This window comes from Dysidea avara, chromosome 4 (assembly GCF_963678975.1).
Source record: "Dysidea avara chromosome 4, odDysAvar1.4, whole genome shotgun sequence".
NCBI classification, from domain to species: domain Eukaryota; kingdom Metazoa; phylum Porifera; class Demospongiae; order Dictyoceratida; family Dysideidae; genus Dysidea; species Dysidea avara.
In genome coordinates this window covers 40,302,483-40,316,519 of record NC_089275.1, presented here as the reverse complement: position 1 = coordinate 40,316,519, position 14,037 = coordinate 40,302,483, and the positions used below count along the sequence as shown (strand labels likewise).

Sequence of the window (14,037 nt, the reverse complement as noted above, 5' to 3'; positions counted from 1 at the left end):
ATTATTAGTGATCATATAATTATGCTAAGACAAAATTTCATTATAATACTCAGCATATTGATCAAGTAAAGCCTAAATATGAAAGGGGGGGGCTTCAGCCCCCAAAGCCCCCACCCCCCCCTGGACCTGATGAATTGAGTGTACATATGAACTTATGATAGGTATTCCAGTATCCGAGATTTTTAAATAAAAAAATTCTCCGTATAGACCCTATTCCCCAATAGAACCCTGGCACAAAACAACAACTCGCGTTTAACTTGGGATTGCTCCGTAGTCCGAGCTCCAATGAGGATGAAAATCGCTATGGGGTTTGTCCACATGCTGTTCATCATGAAAATCTTAGTTTTGTCATGCGCGTTACATATAAGTAAGTTTTGTGTTGTTTTGTAATCTTTTCAAGCCTTGTAATGTATGTAGAATACTTTAAAACTTAAAAAAACATAGGGTCGGGTGGAAGGTAGTCACCGGTGCTTACTTTAAAGTGCGTAGTTACTTCGCTCGGGTTAGCGATTGTCAGCTCTAGAGCAATTTTCTGGTGGCTGTGTCATCAGCTCAAAAATACAAACCACTTCAAAGTCAGCATAACAACGCCGTAATTGAAACCACAACTCCACCTTGGCATTGTTGCATCATTGTGGCACCTTCACTTTAGTTGTTTACCTTTATAAGTTGTTAACTTGATGTTTTTACTTACTTGAGATATCATGCAGTGGCACTTACCTATGGGTATACACCATTGTATTGAGAAGTGTGCAGTAGGTGAAACATGTTTGCTCACCACAAAGCATACAAAGATTGTTGAAATCCGATAACATCTGAAGTTACTCTCATTACATGTACAAACTTGCAGCTAGAAGCAACTGCAGTTTCAAGATAGTCCATGCAGATTGCTAGATGGCTTCCTGATTCAATTGTGCCATTTTCCCCTTTAAAATGTATGGGGAGCCCCGGAGAAAAAAATGTACCTTTTTTTAGTTTTAAAGCACTGTGCATGCCAAAGTAGTTAATACCAACCCAACAAACTATATATTTCTGAGATCGGCAATCAATACTCTATCTATTGAGCATATAAAAAGTCCACTTTTCCAAAATTTAAAAATTGGGCTGGAATGCCTACTTATGACATGCTATGTAGATACAGTAAAAACTAATTTATACTTGAAGTTAACTGAACAAAATATACTTATGGCCCATACCAAAACTACACACACAAGCACGCACATTCAATATCAAGACACACGATAGTGTGTCAGTCGTGCGGCCCAAGAAGCTGGCACGCCACACCGCGAGTATATTAACAGCGGGAAGAAAGAAAACACAATTTTCACACCTATGTAGCTCTGTGATCCCTAATCCGATTAAAACCAAATTTGCTAGAGCAGTGCCGGCCAGCTAGGGGAATCTACATACCCAATTTGAAGAAAATCGCTCCAGCCATTTCCGAGATACGAGCGAACAAAATTTCGTTTTAATTTCTTCGTTTTTTTCTTCTACTTCATTTCGCACACTTCGCAAAATCCGCCATAAAACACTGCGTGTTCCAATCGGGCTGAAATTTGGCACACTTGAAGGGCTCATTAAGGCAGATCTCAGTACCAACTTTGGTAAGAATCCGATGAACATTCACGGAGTGGGAATGTCTATTTTACGGACCGGACCTGGCGAATTTTTTTTTGGGCAGACTTTCAACTTAGAAAATTTTCACGCATTATTTTTTCCGGATAATGTTGCGCATGTAATACCGGATACTAACTTCGTCAAGACTCAAGAGAACTGAGAGAATTAGTTTGCAGGGCCTCAATGTCCCTCCATGTCGTGTTTTCCGCCAGGTCGACAGTAGAAAAGAAGAGCAAAATGACTTTAGAAGGAAAGGTGGTTTTTCCAACTGATTGTCAATGGCGCCAGTCTCGCATTTAATCTGAGAATACCTCGCCGGCAGCACAGAGCTACCCGGCAGTATCTGATTCACAGCTATTGGTGAAACTGATTGGCATGTGAGTATGAAGCAGCTTGTGTTTGCTAAATATAAATGGACTGAGGATTAATCTACTGTCTGTCTTATTGAATTTAAATAGTGATGGCCGGTTCTCTCAGCTGAGCCGTCATAGTCAACAGGGATCATGAATTCTATCTAGATAACTGAATAAGGAATATATTATAATATGGTCCTGTAAAACCTTCTGTGACTGAGATCAAGATGTTTGATCTCATCCGAATATTTATGGGACCTCGATCGCTTGACTTGCTAGTATAAAGCATATTGTTTTGTGCTCTTTTGAGAACTTCTTGATTGCTTAATTCAGTACAAGTTAACTTCTTGATCGCTTGATTAAATTTTAATACTGGTTGCGGATGGTTCTACAGAAGTTATGGTGTAGTGACTATACCATACTGAACAAGCAACTGTGCTTTTGATTGCGTGTTGTCTTGTTACTTGTCAGAAAGAAATATGAAGGCATGAATTATGTGTTATTGTTGTACAAACTAACTTCAAGTTCTCACAGAATGATATCTATTTCAGCCATATAGCACCATCACAGAGGAAAATTTTTCATCATTTGCCACTCAGCTATATGGAGATGGCAGTTGATTTTATGCTTATTGTGTTATAGGTATTACTTTATTATTACTACATGTATGTAAATGGTCTGTGATCACATGTGTATTGAGTGTGGTGTTCTTAATTTGTAGGTGCATGGATTCACTTCAAGATCGCAAACAACTGGTTTTCACAAAACCAACATCTAAACGAGAGTGAGTCCATGATAATGTGCAGCTGAGATGACTGCAATGAATTTGAGACAGGAATAAAGATCATGGTATATTCAATATATAGTTTGGCTTTACTATATAGACTGTGAGTTAAGACAGCAGCAATTGGTCTATTTTGTGATTTTTTGTTTTCATCAAAAATTTCCAAATGTGGAGTGCAGGTGGGCAGGTCACATATATCATTGCCATTATCACACTACCTCACAACAGCTTGGCCATGTCCAATTTTGAAAAGATTTTGGAGCATTTCCAAGGTATAGTCTCAACTGACGGCATTTCCATCGTCTGTTTGACACACGTGGTTAACTTAGTTCAACTTCTCACTTGTAAAATTCTGCAAACATTACAACTTTGGAGGGCTCACTGCACAAATCTGATGATCTAATAAGCATTTGTTAACACTCTGCAGTGCATTGTGTACCTTTGTACAACATAGCAATTTGAATAACTGACCTGTGTATGTTCAATTATTCTTGTTATTCGGACAAAATGTGGTTATATCTGCAATAACAGGTATTTTGTGCGAAAGCAAAAATTACCCTCTAGTATGGCAGGTCATGTAGCATGCAAGAATCATGTATGCATGCATGATTATTGTAGTTCACAGAGGCACAGATGTAATACAAATTGTTGGCCTTTTAAACAGGTGACTAGGGGGTAATTGCTTTGCAGGCTAATATAACAGCAAGAGTGAATAATATCATACACTCTTGATAATAGTTCTATGTATATGACTCAATCATACAGTTAAAGTGAAACTCCTCTGGATTGTAGGCACCCTGTTTTTGGAGGACATCTGTCTAGGTCCTATATCACCAGCTGTAGTATAGTGAAACTGCACTTAGCGACCACCTCATTACACTTTGTTATGGTGGTACCATCTCTGAAGCCCAGATCTATTTTCCATAATATCTCATTGATTTAATTTTTGTTAATGTGGCCACCTTGTTAGTAACACCAGCAGCTACTTTCTGTAGGACCAAACTTATGAAATTAAAGTGGCCAGTAATTGAGCAGGCATTTAACCCAAGATTAAATAACAGAAAGCCAAAATGATTAAAAAAATTTTCACACATACACCTGTACTACAGTTAATCAATAAAGGAAAATTTCTTTATATCATGCTTGTCATGATACATAGTTGACTATGAGTGACTACAGTGTATTCTTCTATTACAGTTGTCAAACTTTTGAGAACCCTGCATACTCAATGTCCAATAAATTTAGCTATTAAAGCTACACTCATTATTCTGTTATTGTACTCAATGCTTAATTCAGCTTATTTATTCCACTTGCAGTCATTTCTGACTTATGCCTATACTGTATGTTTCGTCTCTACCCAGCAGTAGTGTACTAGCCATTACGATAGTGTAAATCACAGTGCTAAAGGCCACCTCATTAATAGGGCCACTTATTTAGGGTCCCAAAAGTGGCCCCATTTAAACAGGTTTCACTGTAACTCTTAACCGAAGTAACAAATTGCTGATCTTAAAGGGGTTTCATTATATACAAATAGCTAGCTTTGTAAATGTAAATAACAGCCTGTATGCTGTTTCTTGTACAGGAGCAGTAATAATATGAGTCAAGCACGCTTGGAACTTTTAATGACCTAGTGCATGAATAGTATATGCATGCCTTATAACCAGTGGAACCTCTCTGTAACGGACAATTTGAGACCAACTTTACCGATAGCTACAAATGTTTCATTATAAGGTTAAATTTATAGTGTACAGTGCTTTAAGAGAGGTTCCACAGTACTTATGTTGTGATAAATCCATTTAGCGCTTCCACTTCCTTCAGATGTATACCGAGTGTCAATACTGCTCATCCAGTTGACCCACCAATCCTAACAGAAATTATAAAATCAGGTGAGCATCAAGAGCTATAGTTATAGTCATTTTGGCACAATGTTCACAAGTTCCAAAGCTTTGTTAGTTAGTTCTACATTCATAGCATCATTATATAGGATGTTACCAACAGATGAATTGTCTGCAAGAGAAATAAACAAGTAGCTACAAGTACCCAAGTGTTTTCACACACATAGTCAATGATTGATAAGTGGGTGTGGCTCAATGCAAGTCTAACCCAAGCAGCTGCAAAAACCCATAAGAGGCCATTACACCTTTACTTGATGTCATTCAGACTACCATAAGTGGACATGATACTATGTAGACAGTAGCATACAATGTGGGTGTAGCTCACATTAAGTTTGACAAGGTGACCTCCAAGTAAAATATCTATAGATACGAAAAGTAAGTGTACTTTGAAATTTCAAATGACAAAATTAACAGTATCTGAGAACTGATACCAATTGTGCATAGCTATGGTAAACCTCATAACTTTCTTTTCTATCTCCCACGTTGCTTTTGGTTGGACAACAAGAGTATATACGTTGATACCATAAAGCATCCACTATAGCTGTCACAACAATGGACTATAAATAATAGAAGTGAATGTAAATAAATTCTTTATAGCTGTCAGACACACACTACTAAGTGAATAGGACAAGATGTCAAGTATAGTCAGGAAACTAACTAAAATACTTCTGCTGATACAAGTTTGTTACACAGGTTTACCATAATGTTAAACACTTGTAGCAAATAACTTGCTCTACATCTACTACACAGCCTTTAGGTGTGGATTTTTATATTCAGTCCCAGTACCAGCTTTATATCTTACTATTGGTAGTAAGTAAAAGTTACTCTCAATTACACACTACTCATTCACCACTGGATAATGCAGGTACACCAACAATTAAAGCTATAGGGATTGGAAATACTCTGTATCGGCCTTGTTTAGGACTATCGAAAATTATGATCTTGTGATAGACTAGCATATTAGATACACAGGCAAGGTGGAACAATGCGCAATGAGGTGGGCATAAGTACACAGCAAAAGTACAATTGGATGCACTCGAGTAATAAGAATAAACCATCTGCTATATAATTATAACAATAGACCATAGCCCATCAACAAACAGTTGTGCTTTCCAGTACATCACAACATACCAGTGTCATTTTAATATACATTAAAAGTACTTTAATCATGTCTTATGTTGTTGTCTTTACCCACAAGTGCTCAACTATTGAATATACCCTGTCTCAAATTCATCGCAGTCATCTCAGCTGCACATGATCATGGACTCACTCTCATTTAGATGTTGGTTTTTTGAAAGCCAGTTGTTTGCAATCTTGAAGTGAATCCACCTACAAATTAAGAACAACACACTCAATACACATGTGATCACAGATCATTTACATACATGTGGTAATAATAAAGTAATACCTATAACACAATAAGCATAAAATCAGCTGCCATCTCTGTATAGCTGAGTGGCAAATGATGAAAAATGTTACTTCCTCTATGATGGTGCTATATGTCTGAAATAGATATCATTCTGTGAGAACTTGGTTAGTTTTTACAACAATAACACATAATTCATGCCTTCATATTTCTTTCTGACAAGTAACAATACAATACGCAATCAAAAGCACAGTTGCTTGTTCAGTATGGTATAGTCACTACACCATAACTCCTGTAGAACCATCCGCAACCAGTATTAAAATTTAATCAAGCGATCAAGAGGTTAGCTTGTACTGAATTAAGTAATCAAGAAGTTCTCAAAAGAGCACAAAACAATTGATGCTTTATACTAGCAAGTCAAGCGATCGAGGTCCCATAAATATTTGGATGAGATCAAACATCTTGATCTCAGTCACAGAAGGTTTTACAGGACCATATTATAATATATTCCTTGTTCAGTTATCTAGATAGAATTCATGATCCCTGTTGACTATATGACGGCTCAGCTGAGAGAACCGGCCATTAAATTCAATAAGACAGGCAGTAGATTAATCCTCAGTCCATTTATTTAGCAAACACAAGCTGCTTCATACTCACATGCCAATCAGTTTCACCAATAGCTGTGAATCAGATACTGCCGGGTAGCTCTGTGCTGCGAGGTATTCTCAGAGTAAATGCGAGACGCCATTGACAATCAGTTGGAAAAACCACCTTTCCTTCTAAACTCATTTTGCTCTTCTTTTCTACTGTCAACCTGGCGGAAAACACGACATGGAGGGACATTGAGGCCCTGCAAACTAATTCTCTCAGTTCTCTTGAGTCTTGACGAAGTTAGTATCCGGTGTTACATGCGCAGCATTATCCGGAAAAAATAATGCGTGAAAATTTTCTAAGTTGAAAGTCTGCCCCAAAAAAAAATTCGCCCGGTGCGATCCGTAAAATAGACACCCCCTCACGGAGTTATGATCGATTATTCGCGTAAAATAAGATTGAAGGTCTGTCACGCCCACAGGGTAAACCCCTTGAAGGAATGAGTTGAAAATTGCTATGTAGATGGAGTAACCATCGTAGGAGCGCCTTTTTGTGGTTTGAAAAGAATCGAGACAAAGACCATGGAGATATGTCACAAAACCCAACCAGTGCCACAATTACGCAATCGATTTTTACAAATAAAAAACTGTTAGTTTTCACTCCTACCAGGTAAACCGCTAAGAGCAATGAACTGAAAATCGGTGTGTAGTTGGAATAATCATCATAGAAAGTTCTTGCAGTAGTACAGATGAATCTGATTACAAATCACTGAGTTATGATTCGAAACCCAACTACGTGTAGCAAATGCGAGATCGAGATACTCTAATACACTGTTAAAAATAAGGAGTAACCATTACTCCCCTAGGGGAGTTCCCAGTGTAGGGAGGATTTAACACCCCTATATTTTTGTGAAGAGTAACTAACACCCTGCATAGAAGTAACAGGAACCCTTTGAAAAATCTATTGTAGGGAGTTTTAGTTACTCTAGGAGAGTTCACATAAGCATGCAAGGTGTTTCCTTTACTCCATGAAAGTCTGCAAATGACTCCATATAAAATCTCAAATGATGTTAAAGACATATAGCAAAACTGTAACAAAATGTTTACAATATCCATGCAGCTTTACAATATTGGACAGTCACTGAAAAAAGAGATCAGTAGCAAGGCTTCATCATCAGCAAACAACGCTTCACTGCCACTTCACTGGAGTTACTGCCTGCCACATGACATGTTATCAGCTGTAGTAAATAGCAGTATAGTAAAGAAATATTCGACAATCACATACTTGTTACCTGTATAGCTGAAGGTACGTCACACGCAGTTGCCAACAAAGTTGTAAAAACAATTCTGCTAGACCAGCAGCATTGGTAGTGTAAACTAAAATAAGCACAGTTGCTATCACGTAAAACAGCACTTATTTGCTACCTGGAGTTCATCATTTTGTTTGTCTATTTGTTCACTGATTTCTTGTGGCACCTGTAATATATGTTTACAAATTGATGTACAGTCACTGTATGTTAACACACTTACTGGATGTTGTTTAAATTCTATGCTCTCAGTGACATTGAGGCATCCGTGCTAAAAAGTAAATATGTGCTTAAGTAACTATAAACATTATCTCCTTACAGGTCAAGATTAAGTTGGAAAGTTGATGAAGTCGAAGACACACAATGTACATTGTATCATAAAGAGATTCTTGTTAACTGCAGATGATGCATCTTACTAGTTAATTCCAGTGAATCTACATGTAATTATGTAAAGACACTGACAATGATACAGGCTACTGACCTTACCAGACAATATCATTGTGTACGGCTTCTAACGTAAAGGCTGAAAGCAGATGGACATGATATGTACGCCATGTTTAAGCTAGGTGGCTTTTCTCTCCTCTCTCAAGTAGCGATTCCGGGAGAATTTCAAACTTTATGGAAATAGTTTTTATTTAGCATAGCCTTGTACAGTACTCTCTGAGGATCTCATAAACACTTAGTTTTTAAAAATCCGTCATAGGATGGTGGAGTTATAAGCACTTTTGTCCTTGAAAATAAGTAAAATTTTCTCCATATTTTTCCATTGAAAATAGTCCCAAAAATGGCACAATTGAACAAATGCTTATAAGTGAGCTTTGCAATGACATTTTGATCTTCTGTTTTCTGTTGTAAATACCTTAATACATGGACCACAGTTTAATCTTACTTGTAAGACCCTCTGAATAAAGGTCACTCCCATAGAAAGCCACTAAATAGTTGCATGCATTTAGCATCTTGCAGATGGCAAAACAGTATACACATGGCGAAGTGCAACCACTCTGTACCAGTCACCTCCACTCAAAATACAATGTGCATGCAAAGCAAGGAGTTGTACTGTTGATTTATAGCTGCTTATATGATTATTTTTTCTCTTAATGTACAGCTCCTTGACAGCTACCAAAATGGTGCATCAAAGAGATGAGCTATTTGTGGTGCAAATTTTCTGACTTTTAGCATAGTTATATTGAAACCTACATGGACAAAAATGCTCACCTTGGTGTAACTAACATGTGCTGGGTCGTTTCTTGCTAAGAGAACATAACATTGTGGTGGCTATATTGCAAAATAATCTTATAATTGGCATAAAACTCCACACAAATATATTTGTAGCTGAAAACTAACTGCACCATCGTATTCCTTGCCCCCAGAAACCCTAGAAACGATACAATTGTTTGATCAACCACTCGTACAGCAGCGAATCGATTGTGCCAACTCTCCAATGGAAGATTCACGGAGAAAATTTTACGCAAAATTTACGGAATTCCGGAATCGCTATCTCAAGTCTTCAACTTCTTACACACTGAATACCAGTAGCTAGCAGTCAGTGATACGACTGAGTCCGCCGAATTTTATTCTCTTTCCCCGAGTCTTGAACTATTTCTGCCGTGTCACGATAAGGCGCCTAAACCCTCACGGGCAGTAGTGACTTCCGTTGGAGCCAGTTTAATAAACCCGGCGTGTCACATACGAGACGACTCAGATATGAGCTCAAACGTACCTGAAGAAACAATGAACGGGATAGTGAACGTCCAGTAATTATTCACGAACAAGTAAACACTTTAGTATCACCTCTTAAGCACTACAATTCCTCAGAGAAGCAAACCGCTTTCAACTACTCAACACGGCTCTGTTGTTAAAGAAGCCGTTTCTATGGTAATACTCTTCATTCTAAATAATGCGCTTGTAGTAGAAACGGTATTTAATAATTATACATACGTATTTCAAAATAGTCTTGATTATTGAGTAACAATTCGTCCTCCTGCTTTCGTAATGTCTGTATCCTTCACTATGTCTTGGTTAGTCTGCAAAATAACACATGAGTAAATGGCTGCCATTGAAAAGGAAGCCTAAATAATTACTTTCCTTTTTACATTGAGTGGCTAGAATTGAACTGGCTACTTAATGGAGAAAATATCATAGTGAGAAAGCTATAACTTGCATGTGGCTCATTCAGTTGTGGGCTCAGTAGGTATACTGGCTCACTGAGTTCACCTTAGCTACTAGCTAGCTGGTAATGGGAACTCTTCAGTTTGGTACCTTCACTCACTTGGAGTTCTCTTTATTCTTAGTGGGTTACTGTTACTCTCCTAGTAATCTGAACTCCCCTTTCAGAGTAAAATATTTTAGCTAGCTACTCCCATAGTAGCTATATACTGTTAGCTACTCCCCTGTTTTAACAGTGTAGCTAGTAGGCATTCCAACCTGATTTTTAAATTCTAGAAAAACGGGCTTTTTATATGTTCAATAGATAGAGTATTGATTGCTGACCTCAGAAATATATAGTTTGTTGGGTTGGAATTAGCTACTTTGGCATGCACAGTGCTTAAAATTTGAAAAAACTGAGGTACATTTTTTCTCCAGGGCTCCCATACATTTTAAAGGGGAAAATGGCACAATTGAATCGGGAAGCCATCTAGCAATCTGGACTATCTTGAAACTGCAGTTGCTTCTAGCTGCAAGTTTGTACATGTAGCTAATGAGAGTAACTTCAGGTCTTATTGAATCTCAGCAATCTTTGTATGCTTTGTGGTAAGCAAATATGCTTCACCTATTGCACACTTCTCAATACAATGGTGTAGCTATACCCAAAGGCAAGTAGCTATCTCAAGTTGGTAATAACATTAAATTAACAACTTATAAAGGTAAACAACTAAAGTGGAGGTACCACGATGATGCAACAATACCTAAGGTGGAGTTGTGGTTTCAATTATGGCATCGTTATGCCGACTTTGAAGTGGTTTACAGAAAGAGGGGGAGCAACAATAATAGCTAGTTATCCTTTACCAAATATATCTAAAATAAAATCCTATTTATAGCTTCATAGGTAAGCTACACTGCCTCATGAACATTGTGACTGCTTTATTAGAGTAATCGACTGCTCTATTAGAGTATCTCGATCTTGTATGCAATTTCTTGAAGGGAGGGGGGAATTTGCCCCAAATGCCCCATCCTGGATCCGCCATTGGTTTATACTTTTGAGCTGATGACACAGCGATCAGAAAATTGCTCTGGAGCTGAAAATCGCTAACCCCAGTGAAGTAACTACGCACTTTAAAGTATAAGCACCAGTGACTACCTTTCACCCGACAGTACGTTTTTTAAAGTTCTCAAGTATTCTAGCTATATAAAAAAAATAAAAAAATAAAAATAAAAAAATAAAAAAAATTGTTTTGATGTGGCGGCTTACTTTTTTGCTCTTCGTTTCGTTCGAGATTTTCTCCTAAACCGGACATTATTTCATCCCTCTCGTACTCATAAGAACACCAGAGGGTGTACTAGTCGCTTGGTGCTACCAACGGGGTTAAACCGAGGACCTGCGATTTGACCTTTCGTGGGAGAACCCCCAATCAACCAACCAAGCTGACCAAGTTGTGGTACCGTGGCTTTCAAACACTAACGGTACCTTGAAAGGCGAGCTCTGTATCTGTACCGAATGTTTTGTTTGTGCGTACCTTACAAGGTGCCATCTACCCCAGCTGACCTCTGAGCTGACGATGTCAACTAGCCAAGAATCTACTACTGATGCTTCAACGAACTCCGAGATGGACTCAAGTGTTCCCCTAAAGCGGCCTTTGCCACAGGACTCACCTCGTTCAACAAAGCAGCCAAAGAACAAGAAAACAAAGACTGGTGAGTGTATTTGTCCAATATGTATGGATCCCATTGTTGATGCCACTGAAACCAGAGAAGGCCAAGATTCTATATTTTGTGAAGGCCAATGTTCAGCTTGGATACATAGACGGTGTGCCGGCCTATCCAAACCAATATTTGACACATTGACAAAGTCAGAAACACCATTTCAATGCCCCCATTGTACCTTACAAAGCCATACCTCTGAAATAGCCAAGTTAAAAGAAGTCATTGAATCCCTCACCAAGAGCATCACTCAATTAAAGGTAACCCCTGACAAACCAGCTACAAAAAGTGACAACAAAACTACACTGACAGCTACTGCCTCTCAACCAGCTGTGGAGCCCCAAACAACAGCATCTGAATCCACAAAACGAATATCACCTGACCAAAAATTTAACATTGTAATGTACGGAGTTAAGGAGTCTCCTCCAAATACAAACAGACCAACTAGACTAGACCAGGATTTGACTAACATTACTCTAGCATTTTCCCAAACAGATTTACCACTTGAACAAAGTTCTATCAGGGATTGTCACAGGCTTGGAAAATTCAATGAAGCAGCAACCAAACCAAGACCTATCTTAATAACTTTTCTCCGATCAGGCGATGCTTCTTTGGCTTTATCCAAGATAAGCTCATTCAAAGGTCCAGTTCGCATTAAACCTGATCTCTCACCAGAAGAAAGAACTCGGGAAGCAGTACTCATGAAACAGCGTTGGTCCTTAATTCAAAGAGGAGCTGAGAGAAGACGTATCAAGATACGAAATGGAGCTTTATATGTTGACAACCAATTGTACGGACGTCTTAGCGGTTCAGATTTTTGCCGAACTAATTACAACCCCCCACTTCATGTTAATACCTCTACTACCCAAAATTGACTAGATTCATGTAACGTTACTGATATACAAACTAACTATTCTGATCCAGAACAGCAAATCATAATTCCAAATCCTGATTACTTGCCTGCTAATGGTACACTAAATGATTCTCAAGAAGCTAACGACAAACCTATTCCAGTTCATAAAGAAGGTGCAACCGCTGAACAACATAACAGTACTAGTGTTGAATTAACTAAGAAATCTGACCTCACATTTTTAAGTTTAAACTGCTGTAGTTTGAGAAGTAACTCTAAAAGAGCAAGATTTTTGGCATTTATTGAAGAATGCAATCCTGATATAGTTTGTGGGTGTGAGTCTCATCTTGACCAATCATATCACACACCCGAAGTATTTCCTGACCATTATAATGTCTTTAGAAAAGACCGCACTGTGGGTGGTGGCGGAGTTTTTGTTTGTGTAAAAAAGAATTTGGTTGCATCAGAAGAACCAATCCTTGAGGTGGAAGCTGAACTACTTTGGATTAAGTTATCTTTATCAAATCAACCTGCCATCCACATAGGTTCATTCTACCGCCCTCCTAATCCTGACTCATATCCCATAGAACAGCTCAGTGTTTCACTAGCCAGGTTAAACAATTCAAATACTCCACCAAATATTGTGTTAATGGGGGATTTCAATTTTCCAAGTATCACATGGCACAATGGTTATGGTAACATTGCTACCACCCCCACTTATGGAAATGCTCTAAATAACATGTTTTTGGACGTAATAAACGATAACAGTCTCGAACAATTTGTGCACTTGCCAACCCGCTTAGAGAATACATTAGATCTTGTTTTCTGTACTTACCCAAAAATTGTTAACATTTCTACTGTTCCTGGTATCTCAGATCATGATGCGTTAACATTCCATCTTGATATAAACAAGCATGCAACTCCAAGTACAAAGCAACACAAAATTGCTTTGTATCACAAAGGAAACATCAACCTAATTAAAAGAGATCTAACAACTTTTGCAAATACATTCTTATCAAGTGACCCACATTCCAGACCAGTTGAACAACTTTGGCAAGAATTCAAGCAAGCAATCCATGAAGCTGTCTCTAACCATGTTCCTCACAAAGTGAAACGTTCACGCAACAGTTTACCCTGGATTAATAGGCAAATAAAGAAAGATATGAAAGCACGCAAAAAACTATACAACAAGGCTAAGAGAAGCAAATTAGAGTCTGATTGGAAAGCTTATCGTGATGCCAGGAACCTAGTCAACTGCAGATTGAAAGAGGCACACAACAATTATTATGCCAGACTATTTGATAGTTCATTCAGTGGGAATCGCCGCCAATTTTGGAAGTACGTAAGGGCCAAACGACAGGATAAACATGATATTCCCACCCTAATTGTTAATGGAAAACCTGTTAATAGTTCAAAA

The 14,037-nt window shown here is 38.1% G+C and overlaps 1 long non-coding RNA gene across 1 annotated transcript; it reads right to left on the bottom strand.

Moving 5' to 3' along the window:
• Positions 1-7,662: 7,662 nt before the first annotated feature.
• On the bottom strand, positions 7,663-8,198 carry LOC136252123 (uncharacterized). Its single transcript, XR_010699363.1, has 3 exons — positions 8,031-8,198; positions 7,898-7,982; positions 7,663-7,843 (listed from the first exon to the last, which is right to left on the bottom strand). It is a non-coding gene; the product is annotated as an uncharacterized lncRNA (long non-coding RNA).
• Between the last annotated feature and the right edge of the window lie 5,839 nt (positions 8,199-14,037).